The sequence below is a fragment of the Acomys minous genome, assembly GCF_964271855.1.
Source record: "Acomys minous genome assembly, chromosome: 4".
NCBI classification, from domain to species: domain Eukaryota; kingdom Metazoa; phylum Chordata; class Mammalia; order Rodentia; family Muridae; genus Acomys; species Acomys minous.
In genome coordinates, this window is record NC_140486.1 from 86,025,419 (window position 1) to 86,049,756 (window position 24,338).

At 45.5% G+C, this 24,338-nt stretch overlaps 1 protein-coding gene across 2 annotated transcripts in view; it reads left to right on the top strand.

The window, feature by feature from the left end:
- The first annotated feature begins 6,831 nt into the window (after positions 1-6,831).
- The window catches only part of CASP8 (caspase 8), a 42,233-nt gene continuing 24,726 nt past the window's right edge, over positions 6,832-24,338 (top strand). Inside the window, exon 1 of one of the 2 annotated variants that reach the window (XM_084778695.1) lies at positions 6,832-7,241. The gene's annotated coding sequence lies outside the window, so the exon portion shown is untranslated. Of the gene's footprint in view, positions 7,242-14,768; positions 14,908-24,338 lie in introns of those variants that run through there. The other variant, XM_084778696.1, reaches the window with a different exon arrangement.

The window sequence follows — 24,338 nt, forward strand, 5'->3', positions numbered from 1 at the left end:
TGCAAAGAGTTGAGGACTCTGTTCTGCAAAAGCTGAGGGTTTAAATACCCTTTGCAGAAGCAGAACTCAGCAACAGTGGTTAGTTAACAACTGATCAGCTAACAAAGGTAACCTTTTGGGGGTTGTGGGCAGTTGATTCTGGCAGATTTTTGAGGTGAAATATGTGAATGTGGCCTTTTCTTGAAGGCTGGTAAATGTTGAGCAGGGTGAAGTAGAAGCAGTAAATTCTGAGCCAGCATGGTGAGGTGGAGGGCTCTGGCTCGAATGACAATATTAACTTGTTCTGTTTGTTCTCGCTATCAGCCTACAATGCTATTGTTAAGGTGGCTGAGCTCAGGCCACCTGGAATCTTACAAAAGACTTGTATGACAAAAATATCAAGCCTTTGGAGAAAGAAATTGAAGAAGATGAAAAAAAAATCTCCCATGCTCATGGATCAGTAGAATTAACATAGTAAAAGTGACCATCTTACCAAAAGCAATCTACAGATTCAACACACTCCCCATTGAAATTCCAACACAATTCTTTACAGACCTTGAAAGAATAATATTCAACCTCATATGGAAAACTGAAAAGCCCAGGATATCTAAAACAGACCTGTACAATATAAGAACTTCTGAGGGTATCACCACCCCTGATTTCAAGCTCTACTATAGTGCTGTAGTAATAAAAACCATAGGGTATTTGCATAAAAACAGACAGGTTGAGCAATGGAACCAAATCAAAGACACAGACGCAAATCTATACACCTATGGACACGTGATTTTTGGTGAAGAAGCCAGAAATATACACTGGGAAAAAATATTCAACAAATGGTCCTAATTTATTTGGATGTCAGCATGTAGAAGAATGCAAATAGATCCATATCTATCACCCCACACAAAACTCAAGTTCAAGTGGACTGAAGACCTCAACATAAAACTGATACACTGAACCTGACAGAAGAGGAAAGTAGGACTAGTCTTGAATGCTTTGGCCCAGGAGACAACTTCCTGAACAGAACAGCAATAGTGCAGGCACTAAGGTCAACAATTAATAAATGGGACCTCGTGAAACTGAAAATCTTCTGTAATGCAAATGACACCATTAACAGAACAAAACAGAATCCTACAGAATAGACAAGATTTTCCCCAACTCCATATCTGACAGAGGGCTAATTTCCAAAATATATAAAGAACTCAAGAAACTAAGCATCAATAAACCAAAGAATCCAATTTAAAGATGGCATATAGGCATAAACAGAGAATTCTCAATGGAAGGTATCTCAAATGGCCAAGAAACACAAAAATGTTTCACATCCTTAGGCATCAAAGAAATGCAAGTCAAAACAACTCTGGAATTCCATTTTATACATGTCAGAATGGCTAAGATCAAAACCACAAGTGACAGCTCATGCAGGTGAGGATGTGGAGGAAAAGAAACCTTCCTTCTCTGGTGGTGAGAGTACAAACTTGTACAGACACATTGGTAGTCAATGTGGTGTTGTTAAAGTATCAGTTTTATTAGGCCTACCATGTTGGTGCCAAATGTTGTTGTTAAATTACCAATATGGTCTAATGATGTTTATTATTAGGTCTACACTTATTATTACAGCAATATAACCCACGAGCAACCAATCAAGACACAGACACTTAATATATTTTAAAATAGCCTTAGTTAACCAGGGCAGATCAATTGAGTAAACTACTTCCCATAGTAGGGTAGGTATGGGATCCCTGCCCCAATCCCATGCCATCTGCTTCTAATAATTTCTATTCAGCTGCCTCCCACCCATCCAACCATGCTGGCCATGTGCTTCTCCACTTAACCCATGATGGTGCAATCTTCTTCTTCTCGACTCAGTCTTTCTTCTTCCCAAGATTCTCTGTCTCTCTAAGCCCGGGAACCTTAGCCACGTCTATACCATTTGCCCTGCCCAGGTGCAATGGCTTTTTATTAATTAGCATCAGAATACTTCAGACCAACCCCAACAATATGGTGTTTTGTTTTGTTTTCAGAAAATTGGTAATCGGTCTACCTCAAGACCTAGCTAGTCCACTTCTGTGCATATACCCAGAGGACACTCTATTCTATCTCAAGGGCATTTGCTCAATCATGTTCATAGCAGCTTTAGTCATAATATCCAGAAACTGGAAACAACCTAGATGTCCCTCAACAAAGAATGGATAAAGAAAATGTGGTACATTTATACAGTGGAGTATCACTCAGCTGTTAAAATAGGTAACATTACAAAATTTGCAGGCCAATGGGTGGAACTAGAAAAAAAAATTCACCCTGAGTGAGGTAACCAAGACTCAGAAAAACAAATATGGTATGTACTCACTTATAAGTGGATATGAGCTGTAAAGTAAAGGACAATCATGCTCTAATCCACAGACCCAGGGAAGCCCAAGTGTGGATGCATGAATCTCCCTGGGAAGGGGAAGTCCAATAGATTCAGCAGGGGGCTGGGGATAGGTGGGGATGTGAACAGGAGGGATCAGGTTGGGAAAGGATGGAGGGAGAGACTAGTGGCATGGGTCTCGAGCTGGACCAGTCATTGGTTGGCCACTCCTACAAGTTCTGTACCACTTTATACCCCAGCACATCTTGTAGGCAGGACAACTTGTAGGTCAAAGGTTTTGTGGCTGGGCTGGTGTTCCAATCCCTCCCCTGGAAGTCTTGCCTGGTTACAGCAGACGGCTGGTTCGGGCTCCATATCCTCCATTACTGGGAGTCTTAGGTAGGGTCACCATGGTAGATTCCTGGGAGTTTCCATTGCACTAGGTTTCTAGCTTGTCCTTGAGATGCCTCTCAATTCCAGTTGTCTCCCCCAGTAACCTCCCCCTCCATCCTCCCCCAACCTGATCCCTCCTGCTCCATCCTCACCCATGCCTGACACTGCCTGGAAGGCCAGGAACCAGAGGCTGGATGCCCGGAGACCTAGGATAGAACCAAATGCAACCAGAGAAAAAAAAAAGCCAATGAAATGATTCCAATTATATTCTGCTATACTTGTAGACAGAAGCCTAACGTAACTGTCATCAGAGAGGCTTCATCCAGCAACGGATGGAAACAGATTCAGAGACTGAGAGCCAAGCAGTAGGCAGAGCTTTGGGAATTCTGCAGAAGAAGGGGAGGAAGGATTGTGGTCAAGGACACCCACAGAATTACCCACAGCATCAACCAGCCTTGGCTTATAATGGCTCACAGAGACTGAACCGACAGCCTGCACTGGTCTGACCTAGGCTCTCTGTGTATATGTTATGGTTGTGTAGCTTGGTTTTCTTGTGAGAGTCCTAACAGTGGGAGCAGGGGGGCTGTCTCTGACTCTTTTGCCTGCTTTTGGGACCCTTTTCCTCCTACTAGGGTTGCCTCATCTAGCCTTAACATGAAGGGAGGTGCCTAGTCTTATTGTAAGTTGATATGCCGTCTTTGGCTGATGTCCATGGGAGGACTGCTCTTCTCTGAAGGGGAAGGGAGGAGGAGGAGTGGATGGGGAGGAGGAAGGGAAAACTGCTGTCAGGATGTAATATATGAGAGAACAACAACAACAACAACAACAACAACAACAATGCAACCACTTGCAATGTGTACCATATTTTTCAGATCATAAGACACACTCAGTTTTTAGATCAGTAAAACAAGAAAAAAGATATTCTAAACCAAATTAGTACTAGTATAATAAAATATTTTTAAAATATAACAAAATACGGTAATATTAAACAGAGTTAGCAGGAGGAAAGACTTAGAGACTCAAGCACTTTTCTAGTTTTCTGGAAACTCCAAAATGTGGCCCCGCTGGAGTCAAGGAGAGAGAAATGATAGCTAGGGCTTCCTTATTGCTACACATTTTACTGCACTCCCCCTGCCCTGCACCCTGCAGCAAGCACGCACCTGCTTACTCAGCAGGCTAAGATTGGCATTCAGCTCAGATCATCGCCTTGGGGTGGGGAGGTAGGGGGTTGGAAGTAGGGGTGGGTGGGGGTAGTGACCCATAGAGACGCTTCAGAACCGGTTTCTCCCTGCAGGAGACTTCTTTGTTGATGCCCGATGGACAGCAATCGGACCATAGGAGCAAGATGGCATCTAGCAAGGTGTTTAATGAGTTTGGTGCCTGAGAAGTCTGTAGAGGAGAACAGGGCAAGAGTTCTGCACAGCTTCATTCTTCAGGGAATGATCTGATGGCTTCTTCCCCCATGGCCCCTGGGTTCCAAGATGCTCATGCTCCATTGGTTGGGGGCAAATTCCCCTGTTGACCACGGCATTGGCAAGGATGGCCTCTTCTATCCATCCCACAAAGATGAATAACTCTGGCTCAATCCCTCTTGTGACCCAAGTTTTTCTTCAGCATATTGGTTTCTATTCCATGAGGATAACAGAGGCCAGGGAGCATGACCACCTTAAGGACAGCGTTGGGTTAGAAACCTCAAGTTGATGGTGATCTTTGACATTCTCATGGAAAAAAGCATGCATGCTCTGCACCTGAGCGGTAAGTGTAGGCAGGGACGGGGCGGGGGGGGGGGGGGGGGGTTGGTGGTGGTGGCGGCGGCTTATTGTCCCTGGGTGTGTTGTTTAATAAATGTTTTAGTCTCCTATCTCTGAGAGTCTCCAGAACAGTACTGAAAGGCGTTAAGTCTATAATAGATGCTCGGAGACCACCACTCACACATGCAATCGGGGAAGAGTGTTTTTATTTCGAGAAAGCAAGATTCCTGCACTTTACAAAATGGCGACCCTGGATATTGGCTCTCAAGCCTTTTTATGGGTAAAGAGGGGAATTCCAGCAAGAGTTAGGTACTCTAAAACCTGACTGGTGGGCAGCAAGGCAGTTACATGGGTCAGTTTTTGATTGGCCCGTGTCCAGGTGCCCAGCAGACCACATTCTTGGGTCATGAACTTTTAACTACAAAATGAGAGATACCTAAATCATATAAGGGTGTCAAGCACAGATACCCAGTCTTGAGAAAAGATTTCTCCACATTCCTGTGGTTACTTCTAGGCTGCTCTTCTGGTGGGGGATTTCTATGGTCTGTTCGGAGAACTGATGACTTCTTGGAGTCAGGCTAGGTCAGGCCTGTTCCTATAATGGAGACCAAGCACAAAATGGAGTTAATGTCATCTTTTATTCTCCCCTCAAATATTGTTCTATTTCAAATCCTTGGGTGGGACTTAGTGGCTGATACTGGGATCTTGGTTTGGGTTTTTGTTTCTGTTTTTTGGAGACAGGGTTTCCTTCTGTAGTAGGCCCAGCTGTCCTGGGACTCTTTGTAGACCAGGCTGGCCTCGAGCTCGCAGAGATCCACCTGCCTCTGCCTCCTGAGTGCTGGGATGAAAGGCGTGCGCCACCATGCTTGGCTAACTGATCGTGGGATTTTAACACCATGAGTTGAACAGTAGAGATCCAACCGGGCCTTCAAAAGGAACGCAGGGGTTTTGATGGATTCCCTGAAGAATGAGAATGAGGCCATACCATGGAGGAAAGGTCAGTGTGGTGGTTTGAGTGGCGACGACTCCTACCCACTCAAGTGTTTGACCGCTTGGCCTATAGGGAGTGTCACTATTGGGAGATGTGGCCTTGCTGGAGGGAGCATGTCACTGTGGAGGCGGGCTTTAAGGTCTCATAGATGCTTGAGCAAATCCCGCTGCCTCAGTTTCCTCCTGCTGCCTTCTACATCAGCACCATTTCTGCCTGCACTGAGTCTTGCTTCGCACCACGACAATAGATCATGGACTAAACCTCTGAAATCGCAAGCCCGCCTTAATTAAATGTTTGTCTTTATCAGAGTCGCCATGGTCGTGGTGTCTCTTCACAGCAATAGCAACCCTAACCAAGACAATCGGACAACATGACAAATGCACAGGGCAGATGATTTATACCTTTCCAGACACTGAGACCCAGACCACGTGCCTGGTGCGTGCTGTCCATGGTGGTATTTTTCCTCTCACCGGCCATTTGACCCTGTTCTGTAATTGCTCACCCGCAATACACAACAATACCCGCCATGTGGGGTGGGATAGATTATTAGGTCCTGCTGTAGTGCCATGGCTGGAAAGCCCTGTCGACTACCTGGGGGCGGAGCTTCCCCTCTCCCTGAGACTCACTATGTAAACCAGACATTTTGGTTTCAAGGCCCCTTTCGTCCACCTTGTCGCCCTTTTCCCACTTTCCTGCCTTCCTTCCCCTTCCCCCATCCCCAGCACTGCTTCCAATAAACCTGCATCTATCTCAGGGGCTCTCGTGTTTGAGCACTTAGTCCCAGCTGGTGGCTCCCTGGGTAAGGTTGTGGGAGTGAGTTCCCCGGAGCAGCCTTGAGGTTTTATAGTCAAACCACAGTTGCTATCTACTCTTCTCCCCCCCCCCCCCCCACATTCCCCCTACCCCGACTTCTCCCGACTTCTTTTCAGACAAGTGTGTTGGGAAAGGGAGCTAGGGTGTGGTAGATGAAATTTTAGTCCGTCTGTGTGGTGTTCCCGGCTCCATAATCCTGGCTCAGTTGCTGCAAGAACACTACGATTTCCTAGAACACGGTTAGGAGCCAAGACTCCTCCTCCTCTGCGTGTGCTACCTAACAGTTCAGCCGCAGGCCACTGTAACCCTTCAAGAACAGGCCTAAAATATGATCTTGGGGGAAGGGTTCGTTGCTGAGCTTAGGCTGTGGTTCACAAGTGAAATTTCTCTGGAACTTGCCAGTTCTACTCTTCCTGCTGAGATTGAAAGCACTGCACCAGGGCAGGTTACCCATCCATCCGGTTTTACGGTTTTACGTGGTATAGGCTTTCTGGCACGCAAGGGTGTGGGGTGTGGGGGGGAAGGGGAACAAGGAAGTGTCCTCAAGAATTGGCGGGAGCAGAGAGAGAGGCAGCCTACGGCCTCAAGGACTGCTGCGCTGGCACACGATGCCACTTAATGATTAACTGGTCGCCTCTATATGAGTCATTTCTGTTCCCTGGGTAAAGTTTTCGCCTAGTTCTTTCAGTTGCCTTTTTCTTCCTGAAGGCTGGAGACCACTTGACAGACTCTCCTTCCCTGACCTCGGGTGACCAAGTTTTAAAGTTTCGCTTCTAGAAATCTCTAGTAAACCTTGGCCCTTCCGCGTGGGAACAGGAAGTGAGCGCACTCCCCGGGGCAGCGGGGTGGACGCTCTGAAGAAAGCAAAAGCTCCCGGTGGGGCGCCGCACACCTCGTCCGCGGGGCGCTCGCCCGAGCTGGGAACTGTGAGACGCGGTGCAGGGCGGCAGAGCAGGGACTCGGCGGACAGGTGAGTGCTGCAGAGCCGCCTCGCTCCACTCCCACCAGCGGGCCACGCGGCTCCTCCGGGTGGCGGGCGATCGCGCGTGGTACTGCCCGAAACCCAGCCGCTGAGGTGCCACCCGTGCCCGCGGGACCCTCAGCGCCCTCTTCGTCGCCTCTCCAGAAAACTCTATTCAACTTCTTAGGCTTACTTTCCTTGTAGATAAACTGAGGAGCCTGGAGCAGAGTTAGTCGTCGGGTGATAACACTGTGCCAAGTCCTCCGGCTTCAGGGTGTCTCGTCCCGTGTTTTAGGGGCTCCTCCCAACTCTTAAAAGACACCTCCCAATCCCAATCCCAAATTCTCTCTCCCTCTCTCCCTCTCTCTCCTCCTACCCACCCAACTCTCCCCGTCCCCCATCTCCATCTTTTTTCCTCCTCCTTCTCCGTCCATCTCTCCCCACCCCACTTCCTCTCCTTGGCCTCTCCCTCTTCCTCTTCGCCCGCTCCCCCCACCCCCCACCCCCACGCCCAGCTTCCCTTTCAAGATCTCCTGCAGCTCAGGTTGGCCTCAAACTTTCTAAGTAGCTAAGACCTTGAACTCCTGATCTTCCCGCTTCCACCTCCCGAGCGTTGGCAGCACACGGGGATTGAAAGGGGAGGAGGGGGCGCACCAGCTCTGCACTTAAAACAAGACTACACACACACACCCCTGAGGCCAGTAATTTCTCTATATGTGTTAAGCAGTTATTACAGTGACTGGCTTTAAGTAATTATCACATAGTCGTATTTCTGTTTCTTAGTTGTTTTTTTTTTTTTTTTTGGTTTTGTTTTTTGTTTTAAGGGGGCCCTCTAAGTTCCTTCTGTTTTGGCTAGGTCTCAGTTTCACTCTTTAAAAAATGCTATATTTCCGTTTTTTATGTCTATGAGTGTTCTGCCTGCGTGTATGTATGTGCACCTGGTGTCCAGGGCGGTCACAGCTCCCTCCAACTGGAGTTACAGACAGTTTGAGCCACCAAGTGGGTGCTGGGAAGGGAACCCAGGTGCTCTGCAAGAGTGGTAAGTGCTTTTAAACTGCTGAGTAATCTCTCCAGCCCCAACAGATCTCTTTTTATAAATATGGTAGTGATCAAATTAGGATGACGAACACGCTTGCTTCTTCTTCTTCTTCTTCTTCTTCTTCTTCTTCTTCTTCTTCTTCTTCTTCTTCTTCTTCTTCTTCTTCTTTTTTACACGCTTGCTTCTTACAACTCCACACGACACAGAACTTGTGTGTGGACACAGAAGAGTTGCTGGTCATGGCTGTGTGTCTTCTGTGTCTTTTCACCCAGGTGAGAGAAGGTGACCTGATTGTACAGGTTATTCCGCTGGTATTTGATTTTGCCTAGAGATGCCTCAATGAGGTAATCAAATCCTGTTTGATTTGTGGGGAAGTCCACTCCAGGGACTAATACGGTTTCTCCAGCCGCTGCAGAGCATGGCTGCTTCACCCTACCAGCTTGCTTGTTTTGTTTTTATTGTAGCTTCCAACTTGAAATTTTCTACTAAGAAAGTAGGCATCTTTGGCTTTACTTAGCACTCCTCAGGTTTACTGATTCATTTAATATGCCTCCCATGCCTTAGCGGACTTAGCACCCATGGTGTTTATAACCAGTGCCCCTTTACTGGAGTATCTTTTCAGGCTGTGGTTCTGTGGCTCAGGCATTGCCATGAAAGCTGCTTTCAGGAAGTTCATGGTGTTGGACAGAAAATTCTCAGAAAAGAGGGAGTTGGAACTGGGGTAGAGGTTGTGTAGGGTGCTGGGGAAAACTATGGTAACTCCTGGAGTGGATTGGGCCACAAACGGGATTGACTCTGTTCCTGTGGTCTTGCCCAGGTTCGTGGGCAGAAGCAAATGCCAGCTAAAGGTACTGGTACTATGGTGTCACCTTTGCCCAGCCCTCTTGGGTGTAGATGTGCTTTCAGACACCCCATTCAGTTGTCTCAGCTGTGAAGTTGGGGCTCTTTACACTGAAAATTTACATTCTATTTTGGATAGCAGAAAACGCCGTTTCAAAGTTCTTTTCTTTTTTCCCCTCTTAACACCAGAAAAGATTTGAACTATTAAACATCAAGGAGCTCATGTGTTTGTATGTTGGTTTGTAGTGAAGGGCACAGGATTTGCCTGTGATTTTAGAGTTGTTTTGTTGTTGTTGTTTGTTTGTTTGTTTTTGTTTTTCCAAAACAAGGTTTTCTTGTGTAGCCCGGACTGTCCTGGACTTGATTTGTACATCAGGCTGGTCTAGAATTCACAAAGATCCACCTGCTTCTGCCTCTGCCTCCCAAATGCTGCAATTAAAGGCATGGGCCACTGCCTGGCAATTTCAGAGTTCTTTAAAGTAGCTGGAGTTGGAAACTGTCAAAGTAGGACCAAAGAGAACGTAACATCCTTGTTTAACAGTAAGAGTTAGCAGTGGAAGTTTGTAGACCCTAGAAGCCCAGGATTTCAGGCCCATCAGTGATATTATCAATAGCTATGAAGTGAAAATGTTGTCATAACGACTAATTCTCCAAAAGCTTTAAAATCCTGAAGCATGAACAGAAAGGTTTTCTTTTCTTTTTTTCCTTTTTTCTTTTCTTTCTTTTTTCTTTTCTTTTCTTTTTCTTTTTTCTTTTTTCTTTTTCTTTTTTGAGATAGGCTTTCTCTGGTCCTGGCTTTCCTGTACTAGCTTTGTAGACCAGGCTGGCCTTGAACTCACAGCAATTCACCTGCCTCTGCCCCCTGAGTGCTGGGATTAAAGGTGTGCACCACCACCGCCTGGCCTCAGAAAGGTTTCTTAATATCATCTTGTCCATATTTCTCATTTGGACTAAAGAAATGAGGCTCTAGTTGGTAAAATGGCATTAAAGTCTCCCAGCTGAGTGTGGTGTGGGATCTGGTGAGCAGAGTCACCTCCTTGTCTCATAGCCAGAGCCTAGCACACCTGGGTTCTATTTTTGCCAGTTGATAAAATTTTAGAAATTCATTCATTCATTTCCTTTATTTTCTAAAAGTGCATAGAATAAAAGGGTTTAGGGCATATTCAGATTTTTCTAAATTTCATAAGTATCAGTTGTAATGTTTCCTTGTTTGTTTGTTTTTCAAGACAGGGTTTCTCTTAGTAACCTTGGCTGTCCTGAACTCGCTTTATAGACCAGACCGGCCTCGAACTCATGGTGATCCACCTGCCTCTGCCTCCCCAAATGCTGGGGTTACAGGCCACCATACTCAGTTGTTAACTCTAACTTATTTTTTTTAATTTATTTATTTATTATTATGTACACAGTGCTCTGCCTAAATGTACACCTGAGGGCCAGAAGAGAGCACCAGATCTCATTACAGATAGTTGTGAACTACCTTGTGGTTGCTGGTTATTGAACTCAGCACCTCGCTGGAAGAGCAGTCAGTGCTTTTAACCTCTGAGCCATCTCTCCAGCCCACCTCTAACCTTTTAATGCTGGTTTTCTGTCTTTTGGTTAATTCAGGTTTTTGTTTGTTTGTTTGTTTTGCTTTATGTTTTTGTTTTCTTAATCTTTTCTTAGTATCAGTTCTATTTCTTTAATTCTTTGTGAATCTTTTTTTAGAGGGGGTGTTTCATTAACTTCTGCCTCGATGTTAATTATTTCCCATATGTCTTAGTTATCGTTCTGTTGTTGTGAGAAGACACCATGACCCAAGCAACTTTTTTTTTTTTTTTTTTTTTTTTTGCTATTTTGAGACAGGATTTTTCTGTGTAATAGCCCCAGCTGTCCTGGAACTCTCTTGTAGATCAGGCTGCCCTTGAACTCACAGATCTCCACCTGCCTCTGCCTCCTGAGTGTTGCATTTAAATTGTGTGCACCACCACGCAGGGCTGACTAAGGCAACTTTTAAAAGAAAGCATTTAATTGGGAGCTTGCTTTCAGTGTCAGAGCATTAGTTCATCATGATCGTGATGTGGGGAGCATGGGCGCAGGCAGGCAGGCAGGCATGGTGCTGGAGCAGTGGCTGAGAGCTCCCATGATGCAAAAGTTCTGGCTGAGAGAGAATGAGAAACTTCAAACACCACCCCCAGTGACACATCCTCCCCAGCAAGACCACACCTTATTTATTTATTTATTGGTTTTTTGAGACAGGGTCTCTCTGTGTAGCCCTGGCTGTCCTGGACTTGCTTTGTAGACCAAGCTGGCCTCGAACTCACATCGATCTGCCTGCCTCTGCCCTCCCAAGTGCTGAGATTAAAGACGTGCGCCACCATGCCTGGCTAAGACCACACCTCCTAATCCTTCTCAAAGAGTTCTAGGAAAGGGAGACCAAGCATTCAAACACAGGAGCCTCTGAGGGCTGTTCTCAGTCACACCACCACCACACCGTCGATTGCTTTGAGGTTTAGCTTGCTCTTGTTTTTCTGAGGCCTCCTTGCGGTGTTTCATTGAGTTGCTAATTTGAAACCTCTCTGACTTTTCCCATTTATTTACTGTGTGTTCATGTGTGTAGGCATGTGCATGCCACCGTAGCCATGTGTGTAGGCATGTACTCTCCCTCCACTGTGTGGGTCCCAGGGGGTCACACTCAGGCTTGGAGGCAAGCACCTTTATCTGCTGAGCCATCTTGCCAGTCGATCTCCAGGTTCTTGTTTTTAATTTTTTTTTTTTTATCATTTAAAATTATGTGTATGTGTATATGGGTATGTGCATGTAGTCAGTGCAGTGCCCAAGAGGCCAGAAAAGGGTGTTGAGTCCCCTGGAGCTGGAGTTACGGGTGGGTGTGAGCTGCCTGATGTGGGTGCTGGGAATTGAACTCTCGTCCTCTGTAAGGGCCCTTAACCGCTGAGCCATCTCTCTTGCTCCTCTCTCTGCTTTTTGATGTAGACACTTGTAGCTATAAATATGCCTCTTAGGATAGCTTTCATCGTATCCCATAGGTTTTAGTATGTTGTGTTTTCATTTTCATTTGAATCTAGGGATTTTTTTTTTTAACTTTCTTCTTGATTTTTTTTCGGTGAACCACTCACCATTCAGTATTGTGTTGTTTAATCTCCATGGATTTGAATTCTCCGTGGATTTGAATAGTTTAAAAACATTCTCTGGCTGCTGATTTCCAGCTTTACTCCATTGTTGTCAGACAGAACACGAGACACTACTTCCGTTTTCCTGTATCTGTAGAGGCTTGCTTCTTGTCCTCCGACATCTTAGAGCGAGGTCCAGGGACTACGAGAAGAACGTGTGCTCTGCAGTGCATTCGATCTGTGGCCCCATTTCACTCAGATGGTCTCCTGTTTATTGACAAAAGTGAGGAATTGAAGTCCCCCACTTACCGTGCTGGGGCCAGTCTGTGACTTTATCCTGAGTAGAATTTGTTTAATGCACACATTAGTGTTTAGAACTGCAATGTCCTCCCGACAGACTGTTTCCTCAATCCATATGAAGTGACCTGTATCTTCTGGCTAGTTTTGGCTTGAAATCTCTTTTGTCAAATACTTGAGCAGTGACTCTTGCTTGTTTCTTACATTCATTTTCTTAGATACTGTTTTCTACCCTTTCACCTTTAAGGCAGTGTTCTTTCATCTTTGATGTCAAGGTCTCCCGGCCCCTCCCCCTGCCCCCCCCCCATGGCCCCTTGCCTTCCCCCCTGCCCCCATGGCCCCCTGCCCTCCCTCCTGCCCCCATGGCCCCTGCCCTCCCCCTGCCCCCGTGGCCCCCTGCCCTCCCCCCTGCCCCCGTGGCCCCTGCCCTCCCCCAAGCCCCACCCCCACCCACTGAAACAATAGATGGGTCCTATTTTTCTTGTTTTGTTTTTGTTTTTTAATCCAATCTGCAGTTTGTGTCTTTTGATTGTGATACTGAGACCACTAGTACCCAGAATTACTACTGAAAGGTGTTGCTTAAGAAATATGTTCAAGGCGGGCGCAGTGGTGCACGCCTGTAATCCCAGCACTTGGGGGGACAGGCAAGTGGATCTCTGTGAGTTCGAACCCAGCCTGGTCTATGAAGTGAGTCCAGGACAGCCAAGGCTACACAGAGAAACCTTGTCTTGAAAAACAAATAAACAAACACACAAATAAAAAAAAATCAAACAACCTAATTAATAAATGAGCTAATGAAATGAACAGGCAGTTCTCAAAAATTGAAATAAAGGTCCAGGTGGTTGTCTGAGGGGGCAAAAGCACTGGCCACCAAGCTGGACAACTTGAGTTCCATCCCTAGACGCACATGATGGAAGAGGACAGACCCCAAAAGTTGTCTACTGACCTCCACAAGTGTCAGGACTGCTCCTTATGTTCCAGTAAACAAACAAATGCTAAGAAAATACAAATAGGTAAAAACAATGAAAGCTGCTCCACATCATTAGCCATCAGAGAAATGTGAATTAAAGTACATTGAGATTCCATTTTATCCCTGTCAGAATAGCAGTCATAAAGACAACAAATAACAACAAATGCTGGCAAGGAAGTAGACAGAGGAGAGCCTTCTGCACTGCTGATGGGAGTGTAAGCTGGGCCAGCCTCTGTAAAGTCTACATGGAGGTTGTTTGAAAAATTAACGCTAGCTCTTCCATGTGACCCAGCTGTAGTCATGCAAAGGATTTAAGTCAGCATGTCACGGAGACACTTGCACATCGATATTTATTCATAATAGCCAAATTATGGAACCAACCCAGCCACTAAAAACACATGAATGGAGGGCAGGGTGGCGTACCCCTGTAATCCCAGCACTCAGGAGGCAGAGTCAGGAGGGTCCCTGAGTTCTGGGCCAGCCTAGGCTACAGAGTGAGTTTCAGGCCAGACAAGGATACACAGAGAAGCCTTGTCTCCAAAAACAAAAACCAAGCAACCAAACAGATGAATGGATGAGGGAAATGTGGTCTTTTACACACACACACACACACACACACACACACACACACACAAACACACACACACACACATACGGAAAATTTCAGCTATAAAGAATAGAGCGATGGCTGAGTGTGGTGGTGCACGCCTTTAATCCCAGCACTCAGGGGGAAGAGGCAGGAAGATAGATGTGAATTTGAGGCCAGCCTGGTCTAACAAAGAGAATACAGGGCAACCAGGACCAGGTAGAGGCAGGTGGAGCCCTGCGTTTGAGGCCAGCCTGGTCTACAAAGTGAGTTCCAGGGCAGCCAGGGCCACACAGAGAAATCCTGTCTCTAAAAATCAAGCAACCCCCAAACCAACCAACCAACTAACCAAGACCCCCGAAACAACAATAGAACAGAGTTATATTGTTTGGAAGAAAATGAACAAAACCTGAGATAATCATATTAAGTAAACTGAACCAATCTCAGAAAGGCACATGTCATTTGCTTTTTATCATTTGTGCTTCCTAGATTTTATATAGTCACATAAAGTCATGTATATGACGTGAAAGCAGAAGTGAAACTGTCTGGGGGACAAAGGGACTAACAGGAAAGCGGGGGGGGGGGGGGTGGTATAAAGGGAGACTATGCCCAACATATAGCGTATACACGTATAGAACTTTGAACAGCCTTAGCCAGTGTCGTTCGACTACTGAGGCCAGCCCTCTTCCTCCTGCCTTTCCGGTCCGGAAAGCAGGAAGTATAAAAAGTTCTGCCCCCCAGTTGCCTCTCTGTTGCCTGCTGCCTGCCACAGACCCCAGAGAAGGGGCTTAGGGCCAGGGTAGCTCCTGAGGACCCCGGGATTTGTTTCTGATCAGGTCAGCTGGGCTTTTGGGAGGGGGGTCGGGAGAAGGATCTTGATTCTAGAACTTTGTAGGCTTTGGAGTGCGGGATCTGGAGTCCACGGGGCCATTAGTGGGATTCAGGATTTGACCTGAGAGGAAAGCCGTGTGAGCAGCCTCCCGCTGCGTGTCTTCTGGGGGCCTGCGTGCTTAGGTGTTGTCCTTCTGGGTGTTTCTGGATCGTTGTTAGTACAGCCACTTATTTCAAGGCCCCCTCCTTGAACAGAAGCCAAAATGTAAATCTCAATTGACTTGGCTGTGCCATCTCCTTACCATCTTACTAACCCCTCAAACTACGTATCTTCTGACACACACACACACACACACACACACACACACACACACACACACACACGCACACTCCGCAACAAACACAGGCACGATCTTAGCGATTTGACTTTTTTTTTAAGTCTACAGTGCCAGGAATTGACTCCGGGGCCTTACCCATGCTAAGCAAGCATTGTACCATCAAGCTACCTCCCCGGCCTATCATTTTTATTTTTTGAGAAATTAAAAAGAGACAAGCCAGTCCATAGAATGAAATACTAGGAAGCACAGATTAAAAACCCAGAAGTCTGTACCGGCGGCGAGGTTAAGCGGCTCACAAGGCAAGTTACGAGTTACTTTCAATTAGAAAATGACTGGGCTGCTTGTAAGTTTGATTGAATGGAACTCCTGCCTGCCGTGTCTTGTTTGGGCTCCTGGGTGGCTGAGGGTAGCCCAGTTCTGGGAGCAACCTTGCCTGGAGGCAGAGGCAGCACTAAAGGGTTTGGATTTGGCCTGATGGAGCCTTTCAGATTCTCCATCTTTGGATGGCTTTGGATGACGTGGTGACTTTTATTCCTGGAAAGTTCTAGCAAGTTTCATTTTATGCGCCCACCCTCACTCCCCTACCCCAATCTTGAAGGAAGTTATCTAAATCATGGGAGGAGCCGGACGTGGCTGATTATTTATCGAAAGACTGTGATTAGACGCAGTCACCTGGAAGGGGAGGCTGTGATGGCTCCCACCCCGGTGCTCAGGGGTTAATAGCCGACTTGCCCCTCCTCCACAGTGGGCTGGTCACATGCTCCATTTTTAAAAAAAAATTTTTTTTAACATCCTCCATTTTTTGTGTGCAGCATTTTCCTTATTTTTTTCTTTTTCAACTTTTAATATTTTAGGCAGTTGTGCCCATTTGAAAATAAATAAATAGACTATTTATCTTTCTCTGTTGAATTCCTCACTGACTTTAAATAGAATAAAACAGTACAACTTTTATGCATGTGTGTGCATGTTTGTGGGTATGTCTGTGCCTGTTCTTCAGGCGCTGTCTATCTTGAGTTTTTTGCTGGCCGAGGCAGGGTGCCTGGTGGTACAGAAATTCCACATTTTTCGTGTGTGTGTGCTGTTGGAGGCCTTGAGTAACACTTATGAATCTGTCTGACTAGCTGATCTAAGTTGCGATTTACTGCAATAGGAAAATGGAGACTGTAGTAACAGTTTCTCCAGAGGCTTCTAGTAAAATGAGATACAAAAGATGCTTTAAGTTGCTATGGATTGCTTCTGAACACTTATATGTTATAATAGAAACACTGATTTACATTTAAATATTTTAGGTCACACATAAGATAGTGAATGTCTCTATGTGTTATATAGCGGAAATATATTTACTGAAATTATTTGACAGCAACAATAAAATATATACACAATATGACAAACTCCCCAAATTTGTTTATGCATATATATTTATGTAGAGAGATGTGAATAAATTTCAGAATGCCAAATATGACCTGAGAATTGTTTCAAAATGCTAAGATTTAAATGATCTTATTTTGATACTTTTCTACACTTTCTCTGTGAGGTGTTTTACATTTAGTGGTTTCAGTAACAGGAAAATGTAAGGGCAAACATTATTTTTTAAAAATTAACAATGTTAATTTCCCATGAGTTCAAGTCCCCAGTCTAGGACCCATAAAACAAGACCACAGCGTGGCCCCTGTTCATATAGAGCAGGTGGCCTAGCAGTGTTTTTTATGGTCTTATAAATTCCATGAAATTTATAAGATTGCTTTTTGGGTGCTGTGACAACCAAACAAGACTATCACGGGCCATGGAGTGGCCTGGGAGCTGAGAAAGATGCCTGGTCAGCAGTTATGGCTTGACAGAAAACTCCGTCAGAAGCACCGATGTATCAGTAAGGTGAAGCCACTAGTGAGCGGCCATGGTCACAGGCTCGGGGGCCAGTCACACGCTGCCCAGACGGACGCACTGCCCTCCTGGCCTCCGATCATAATGGGCGGCTGGGTTTAAGGACATGAATGTGGGAAAGGGACTTGTAAGGAGGAGGGAGGGCGACAGAGAGGGTGGAGACGTCAAGGGTAAACAGAAAGCATTGCAGACGTAAGTGTCGAAGAAGAAGCCTAGCCCATCAAAACAATGAAAAGTTTTGAATAAAAGAAACGCAGCCGGGCACAGTGGCACCCTTTGATACCATCACTCGGGGAGACGGAGGCTGGTGAGTCTCTGTGAGTCTGAGGCCAGCCTGGTCTACGAAGCGAGTCCAGGACAGCCAAGGCTACACAGAGAAACCTTGTCTCAAAGCCCCTCCTCCCCACTTCCAAGAAACGCGTTGAATAATATGTGACATTTGAGAAGACTTGTTAACTTAATTCCTTGATCATATAATCTTTCAGGAAAGTATTCTAAGGAATGCGTTCAGAGGTTTGCACTTTAAGATCATCTTGAGTTTAATAAGGGCTGGTTATGTGAATTATGTCCTTATGGTAGATACCTTATAGATTTTAAAATCTGTGCTATAGAGAAAAAAGACATCAAATGTATTTTTCAATATAGTTAGTGGGGAAATAAGTATGAATAAAATATTAAGCAGGGAAAGAAGCAAATTATTACTGGATGTTTATCTTTGGTTGGTGGAATTACAGGTAATCTCTCTTTCTTTTGTTTTTTTGTTTTTTGATTTTTGTTTTTCGAGACAGGGTCTCTCTGCGTACCCTTGGCTGTCCTGGACTCAATTTGTAGACCAGGCTGACCTTGAACTCACAGTGATCTGCCTGCCTCTGCCTCCCGAGTACTGGGATTAAAGGCGTGCGCCACCACCCCTGGTTGGTAATTTTTCTTTATATATATATTTTTTTTCTAAAATAACTATTTTCATCAGAAAAAAGATAAAGAAGGAAATCTTTTTCTTGTGGATTTGTTTCCCTATTAAATGGCATTTTAACAGATTAAACTGCTTTAAATTTTTAAGTATGTTTGGCCGCACACTAATAAACACAGCTGGCCCTAAGTTAGGGGGAGTCTTTAAATGAAGGCTTAGACAGAACAGGAAATGCAGGGACTGTGGTAAAACTGCGAACTGCTAAAGGGCTGGACCGTCTCCTCCATCCTTCCTTTGCCACTGCCAGGTCCGTGCTTTCACTCTCCTTAGGCAAGACAGAAGCAGCTTTTAGTGAGGGTCTGGGCCCTCTGTGAAGGCACGGCTACACAACCCTGTGTGAGCACACCTACTAATGCTATCTGTCGGCTCACAGCAAGACACGGGGTTTCCCCATCATTTTCAATAGCTGAGTTCCAAGGGCATGAATGGCCCCTTGGGTACCTGAACATCCATCGACCGTTGTTTCTGCTCTGTTGTTTCAAGCCAGGCTACCACGTATTTATCGCACCTATATTTAGTTTTGAAGTCATCTACATTTAAGCATGAAAACCTCTGGAAATTAATTTGTGTGGTCAAAGTGTATTCTACAGTTTGATGGCGAAATTACCCACCTACCTGTTTTTATTTCCACCACCTCCACCATTGCCAATTCAATTGTTGAAAAACTGGCCTCTTGTTATAATTGTGGTTCATTTTTTGTAAATGAAATTGAGCTTTTAAATTTTTTTTTAAATTTTTTTATTTTCAGAACAGTAGAAAGCTGTCGATCTTAAATCAGTCACAGTGTTATCTCTGACCTGCTCTGGTCTGTACCTGTTTATACACTGGGTTGCTGACCTTTGTCACCTTTTTTTTTTTTGTGACTCCAGATCTTGCTGTGTAACTTAGACTGGACTGCAGTCTGCGATCCGTTGATAGGTGTGTGCCACCATGCCCGGGGTTCCTGTTCCATTTCTGTCTCTCTTTAAATTGACTTATGAGAAAGAAGAAAATTATCCCTTCCACCATTTGAAAATCATAATATCAATGTTCGCTTCCGTTATCAAGTTTGTTTTAAAATTGTGTTTGTGTTGTAGGTGTGAGCCTGAGGGTCCGAGGTCTCAGAGGCACCTGCTGAGACTTTGAGGGTCTTGTGCCCTGTCCGTAAACAAAGAACTGCATTGTGGATTGTGATTTTTTTTTTTTAAGTGTATGACAGAAGAGAAAAACACTGCTGCAGGAGGAAGTAGGTTACTGTTCTGGGACAGTTCCAAAGGGTGGGGACAGCCTCATGACTCTGTGTTCCTCCTGAGCATCAGCACTCCCACCTGAGGTTTCTGACTGCTGAGTCCAGCCTAAGCTTCACAGCAAGATCTAGAGTCAAAAGGCGAGACAGATCAGTAACGCTGTGTACAAACAGGTATGGAGCAGAGCAGCCAGTTCAGAGATACCCCAGTGACTAATCTAAGACCAATAGTTTTCTACTCTTCTGAAAAAAAAATGCTCAATTTCATTTACAAAAAAAGTAAACCGCGATTCACAATTATAGCAAGAGGCCAATTTTCAACACTCAAATTGGCAGAAACGTGGGGTGTGCCTACTGGCTTCTCGTATGTGTCGATGTTGATGCCTTTTCTCCCCTAGCCTGTCCGTACTTGGATTGCTTTTAGTTGCATATTTTACTTATTAAGGAACATTTTCTTGTTTTGATTTTAATGGCTTTCAGGGTTTTTTTTTTCCTTCCTTCCTTCTTTCCTTTCTTTCTTTCACCACCACAGGATCATTTACAATTTTCTTGTGGCGTGGTGACATGGTTCAGCCAGTAAGACTGCTGGATGAGTGAGTCTGGCGATCTCAGTTTGATCCCCGGAACCCATGGAAAGGTGCAGGGAGAGACGCAATAACGCAAAGACGTCTTCTCACGCCCCAAGCACGTCATCAGCTGCGGCCTGTGCTCTCACTTAGTGCTGTCAAAGGCTCAACTCTTCACCCAGTCGCACTTTGCTTTGACGTGAGGACTTCATTTAGGATCCCTCCCTCTGCCTTCTCTTTCGTTAAAGTTTCAGTAATTGTTCTAACACCGTGTGTTAAAAAAGAGCCCTGTCTGGCACTCGGGAGGCAGAGGCGTTCGGATCGCAGTGAGTTCGAGGCCTGCCTGGTCTACAAAGAGAGCACAGGACAGCCAAGGCTAACACAAAGAGACCCTGTCTCGAAAAACAAAACAAAACAAAAAACCCCTGTCAAGGTAGCTGTCCTTTGGGTCATTCTACTTGTTCCTCTGGTCACTTTTGTGATTGTTTCATGGGTTTGGGAAGGGTGTGTGTGTGTGTGTGTGTGTGTGTGTAAGAGATAGAGACAGAGACAGAGAGACAGACAGAGACAGAGACAGAGAGCGCGCTAGCGTCTGTGCCGGTCTGTCTATTCGCCCCTTGGGTTCTCCGAGAGAGATACGAGCTGCTGTTGTCTTGAGGAAGGCACAACTCCACTTCTCTTAAGAATCTGGGTTCTGGGGCTGGAGAGATGGCTCAGTGGTTAAGAGCACTGCCTGTTCTTCCAAAGGACCCGGGTTCGATTCCCAGCACCCACATGGCAGCTCACAACTGTCTGTAACTCCAAGATCCGATGCTTTCACATCAATGCACATAGATTAAAACTAAATAAAATATTTAAAAAAAAAAAAAGAATCTGGGTTCTAGCTGGGCGTGGTGGCGCATGCCTTTAATCCCAGCACTCGAGAGGCAGAGGCAGGCGGACGGATGTGAGCTCAAGGACAACCTGGTCTACGGAGCAAGTCCAGACAACCAAGGCTCCACAGAGAAGCCCTCTCTCACAAAGAAAGAAAGAAAGAAAGAAAGAAAGAAAGAAAGAAAGAAAGAAAGAAAAGAGACAATAATTTGGGTTCTGGTATTTTGGTTTCTTTTAAGAGTGCTCATGTGCTGATGCCTGGTGTGAGAGGCACTTCCTCTCCTGTTGGACTTCCCAGAAGTCTACTTCCTGTCTTCTACGCTGTACAGCCTTTAATGCTTGAGCTCACCCAAGTCAGCATTTCTCTCCAGTCCTAACAGTTTATGTAAGAAAAGAAGGAGGGAAGACCAGCACAGCAAGTAAAAGCGCCTGGTGTGTAAGGCTGGCCACCTGGCAAGAACACTTCTCAGAGTTCTCTGACCTTTGCACACTTACTGAGGCACACACATGCCTATACTTCCCCCACACACACACTCACTCACTCACACGCACAATAATAATGAGTTCAGTTTAATTTTAAAAGGGAAAATAATCAGGAACATGTAGAAGATAAAGGAAGTGTCTGAGTGTGGTGTTACTCTAACAATTAACATGCAGATGTACTGGGCATGGCACACATCTTTAATCCTAGCTCTTGAAAGGAAGGAAGACTGGTCAGGCAGTGTGGCGCACACCTTTAGTCCAGCCCTTGAGAGGCAGCAGCAGGTGGGTTTCTGTGGGTTCGAGGCCAGCCTAGTCTACAGAGTGAGCACCAAGAAACCCTGTCTGGAAAACCCAAGGGGGAAAAGAGGCAGGAAAACTGGCTTTCCTTTCCCTTTCTTCCTTCCTTCCTTCCTTCCTTCCTTCCTTCCTTCCTTCCTTCCTTTCTTTTGTCTCTTAGAGTCTGCAAGACATCTGTCCAGTCCTTTCTGGCTTTTGGAGTCTCCATTGAGGAGTCAGGTGTAATTCTAATAGGTCTGCCTTTATATGTTACTTGGTCTTTCCCCCTTGGAGCTTTCAATATTCTTTCTGTGTTCAGTGTTTTTAGTGTTTTGATTATTATGTGGTGGTGGTGGTGGTGGGGACTTTTCTTTGTTGATCCAATCTATTTGGAGTTCTGGAAGCTTCTTGTACCTTTATAGGTATGTTCTTCTTAAGGTTAGAAAATTTTTCTTCCATGACTTTGTTAAACATATTTTGGGCCTTTGACTGGGACTCATCTTCTCCTTCCTATTGCTCTTAGGTTTGGTCTTTGCATAGGGTCCCAGATTTCCTGGATGTTTGGTGCCAGGACTTTTTAAAGATTTAAAAAGTCTGGTCTTTGCCCAGTGTCTCAGTTTCCTCAGTTTCCTCTATGGTATCTTCAATGCCTGAGATCCTCTCTTCCCTCTCATATTCTGTTGGTGATGCTTGAGTCTGTCCTTCCTGTTCTTTTCCTAGGTTTTCCTTTTCCATTTCCAGGATTGCCTCAGGTTTTTTTTTTTTAATTGTCTCTATTTCCATTTTCAAGTCTTTAACGGTTTTATACATTTCCTTCCCCTGTTTTTCTTTTTTACCCCCTTAGCTTTCTTTAAGGGATTAATTCATTTCCTCCCATTGTTTGTGTTTTCCTGGAGTTCTCTAGAGAATGTACTCATTTCCTCTTTAAGGACCTCTATTGTCTTCATGAAATTGGTTTTAAGGTCATTTTCCTGTGCTTCAGCAGTGCTGGAGTAGTCAGGGTGGCTGACGTAGGGTGGCTGGGCTCCAGAGGGGGCACATGGCCCTGGCTGTTGTTGATTGTGCTCTCACACTGGCATGCAGGTGTCTGGGTTTGGGATGACTAGAGGTCTGGGTGCCCATTTCTGAGTTTGTCTTTTCGGGATGGGTGTTTTCTTCCTTGGTTTCTGTTTTTTCTTTGGTTTCTGGTCTTTGTTGTCTCTATTTCTGGTAGCTGTCATGACCTACTCTCCTCCCCGTCTTTGTTTTTTGATACAGGGTTTCTCTGTGTAGCCCTGGCTGACTTGGAACTCACTCTGTAGACCAGGCTGGCCTTGAACTCAGAGATCCACCTGCCTCTGTCTCCTGAGTGCTGGGATTACAGGTGCACTTTACTGTGGAACCCTATTTTTAAGGTCAAAGTCTGATATTTCCAGATAGCCATTTGTGCTGGGTCTATGATAATAGACTCCCTTTTCTCAGCGGGATTCTCTCTTCCCGTAATGTAGGGAACCCCAAATCTTGTAAGGAGCGTCACATAGCCCCCAGGGAAGACTACAGGCTTGACCCTTTTCTGATAGAACCTGTTCAGCAAGCACTGGGGGTTTCCTGGAAATACCCCTATTCTATGCTAAGAAGATCCTAGCCTTCAGCAAATGACCTTTAATCGTACCTGGAAGTTCTTCCCCCACTCATAGCATAATTAAGTACTGTGTTCTCCTTCTTGTGATGGGACTCTGTGCTACTGCATGTAAACGAGGTACTACTGCACACCACTGTGTGTAAATCAAGTATCCTGGCACCCCCAGCCCTAGTGAATCAACCGCATTCACCCAAAAAATCCCTCCCCATTGCCCACGATTTATACATCCCTGATTCCCAAAATTAAAGGTTGGCTTGCTCTCTCATGCTTGCGCCATTTCCCCCACCATGAGCATCTGAGACACCATGTTATTCTGGAGAAGAACCTGCCGCTAGGTGCCTGGGGCTTGACAGCTGGCAAAGGCAGTGAAGGCAGCGACGGCAGCCCTGCCTCGGCAGCCACTGAAGCCCACTCCATCAGTGCTAGCTTGGTGCTGACGGCCTGTGAAGGTCTCACCGAACCTGTCTTCTGGCTGGTTTTGGGCATCTGCCCACACTCTCTGCTATGCTTAGCACAGCAGCCTGACCCAGGGGAGTCAATACAACACTTTTGGTATTGTCACTGGTTTGTGGAGCTCCCGTGCCTCCACTGCTGTCTGATACCAGCAATGTCATTCTAAAAGAGCCCGCTAACTGTAACACCCTGGCCTTGCCCTGAGTGCTCTAAGATGCCCCTGAGCGAGAAACAGGACCTTTGATCTCGACATTCATCTGTTCTTGTCTGGAAGCAAGCATCGCCTGGATGGACCTGCCAAACACAGAAGTCAGGGCCACTCAGACGGTGAACAACACTTCACTACTGGCAGGTAAAGGGCCTGTCTCTTAAAATGAAAACAAAGGACAAAAACAAACAAACAACAACAACAAAAAACCCAGTAGGCAGTTGTTTCCAGTAAGTCCCACTATATCTACATGCAATGAAGGAAGAAATACAAGATGTGCTGTGTAGAATATTAGTGTTCACTACGAATATCAAGAGAATAAACCTCCAACAATGGGTGTGTGTATCCAAATATGTAGTCTGACTCCAGTGTTTGTATCTGTGTAGTGTGTGTGTGTGTGTGTGTGTGTGTGTGTGTGTGTGTGTGCGCATGTGAACATGTGAGTGGCATATGATAGCAATAATGTGACCATGTTCTAGTTTACTATATTTTGAATTTTTACATACAGAAACCAACAGTTGCTATAACCACAGAGAGGAAAG